Source organism: Arvicanthis niloticus, chromosome X (genome assembly GCF_011762505.2).
Source record: "Arvicanthis niloticus isolate mArvNil1 chromosome X, mArvNil1.pat.X, whole genome shotgun sequence".
Lineage (NCBI taxonomy): Eukaryota > Metazoa > Chordata > Mammalia > Rodentia > Muridae > Arvicanthis > Arvicanthis niloticus.
In genome coordinates this window covers 86,510,023-86,512,606 of record NC_047679.1, presented here as the reverse complement: position 1 = coordinate 86,512,606, position 2,584 = coordinate 86,510,023, and positions in this window count along the sequence as shown.

The following is a 2,584-nucleotide window of genomic DNA, read 5'->3' as shown; positions in this document are numbered from 1 at the left end:
TCACTGGGTTTCAGACTGTAGGGGGCGTTAGGGAAAGGCTGCTGAGTCCTGCTGAGTGAGTCAGAATTAAACATAGTTGATTTACAATGTCATCAGACTATGTGCTTGGCTTAACTCCTTGTACTCTGAGTATGATTGATTAACAATGCATCCTTTATTTATTCATTTATTTTTCCTTTTATTGAAAACAGATTTTTTTCTCATACAATATATACACTGATTAAGATTTCCCATCCCTCTAAACTTCCCAGTTCCTCCCCACCTCCCCTTCTATCCAGATCACCCCATTTCCGTCTTTTGTAAAAAAAAAAAAAAAAGTAAAAATAAAAACAACCAAACAAGCTTCTAAACGACAGTAATAAAATAAAATATAAGATAAAAACTGACACACTGGAATTTGATAAAACAAACAAACAGAAGGAAAAGAACCCAAGAGAAGGCACGAGAAACAGAGATTCACTTGTTCGCACAGTCAGGAATCCCATAAAAACGTTAAACTGGAAGCAATAATATATACATAAAGGACATGGTGCAGATGTGCTTTGATCATGTTGGTTTAAGAGGGACTTATTTTCGTGGTGTCCTCCATCCCCTCTGGCTGTTAAGCCCTTTTCTGGCTCTTCTCCAGCAGGGTTCTCTAAGCCCAGAGGAGAGAGAATTATTGAAGACATTCCTTTTAAGGCTGAGTGTTCCAAGGTCCCTGGTTTTCCCAATCTTATTTGGCTTGGTGAGTTTCTAAATGTGTTCCCATCTAATGCAGGAGGAAACTTCTCTGATGATGGCTGAGCACATTATGCTTTATGAATATAACAAAATGTCATTAAGAGTCATTTTTTTTCATTTTACCCTAGGTTCCTGGCTATCTAGTCTTGGGTTCTTGGTTACTCAAGCAGTGTCAATTATGGGTTTCATCTGGTGGAGTGGCAGTTAACCCAAATCAGATATTGGTTGGTTACTCTCGCAAGCTTTGTGACACTCATTGCACTAACATATCTTGCTGGCAGAACAGCATTGTTGATTCAAGGGCTTGTGACTGGGTTGGTGTTTACATTTCTCTTTTTGATAGTCTATGGGGTACTCTCCTGTACCAAAGGTGCTAGAACAAAGGGGTAAAGAATCTATGTAGACACCAGCTCAACATCTCTATATTCAGTGGGGCCTCATGGTCAGTTTGTGGACAATCTATAGTTTTGGCAACAACAACCTAGGTTGTTTGGAAGTTCCGACTAGACTCCTTTGCAAAAAAACCTCAATAAAATGCATCCCAATCCAGGGACAGGAAACTGCATTTAGTGACAAGAGAAGGCCAGTTGGGGCTCTGTTCTCCCATTCTTTGATAATTTGTTAGTTTGCTTTTATATGTATATCTCTTAGAACGTTTACACTGGATTAGGTTTCCATACTATCCTGCAAATGACCCTTACTTATAGCTGTCTCTTTCCATATTCACTCCCTAATCCCATTCTCTTCCCCCTCTCTACTCCATCCTTTTCCTCCAGCACTACCACCCATAACTGTCTATTCTATTTCCCTTTCCTAATGAAATCTGAGTCTAAATTCTTAACCATAGCTTCTAAAGGTCCACAAGACATTTCCCTGGTCTATATTTCTAGCCTTCTCTCCAGTCTTAGTTCCCCAGAATAATGTCTTTCCTCTCTTTCAGCACACTGTTCTTTTCATCCTACCTATTCACATCTGCAATTCCTTGTGTTGAAAAGACTATTGTTCTCCCTTCCTCAAGACCCTGAGAGTCGTGTGTATTTTTATTAGTATTTGTGCTGACATTTATTTATTTATTTGTTTGTTTAGGTCAACATGATACAAGTTGGAGTTATCTGGCAAGAAGGAACCTTGGGAATTCCGCTCATCAGATTGGTCATATCTGTGGGGACATTTCCTTGCTTGTTGATTGATGTGGAGGGCCTAGTCAGTCACTCTGGGTGGTGTTACCCTGGGTCAAGTGGTTCTGGATGGCATAAGAAAGCAGGCTGAGTAAGCAATGGAGAGCAAGCCAGTAAAGAACTTTCCTCTATGGCTTCTACTTCAGTTCCTGCCTCCAGTTTCCTACCTTGATTTTCCTGGATGATGGAATGTGATATGGAAATGGAAGCAAAATAAACCCTTTCATTTCCAAGTTGCTTTATAGTCATGGCGTTTCATCATAGCAAAAGAAAGCAAACCAGGATAATAGGTTATGCTATGCCACAATTGTGGCTTTAAATCCCAATTGTGAAAGTGGCTATGAGTCACTAAAAAATGGCAACAAGATAATTTGTCCTTTTGTATTGTAATTTCTACAACTTATTTAGTGGACTATTTCTATTTAAAATAAGAAAGTATTGGGACTGGAGCGATGCCTCTGTGGTTAAGAATACTGGCTGCTCTTCCAGATGACTCAAGTTCAATTCTAGGTGCTCACATGGCCACTCACATCTGTCTGTAACTCCAGTTCCAGGAGATATGACACTCTCATGCAGACATACATGCAGGCAAAACATTGATACATATATAATAAAAAGGAATAATGAAAAAAGAAGAAAGTCTTATGAGTTTGCTTTAAAACAAAGTAAAAGTATAACCAATG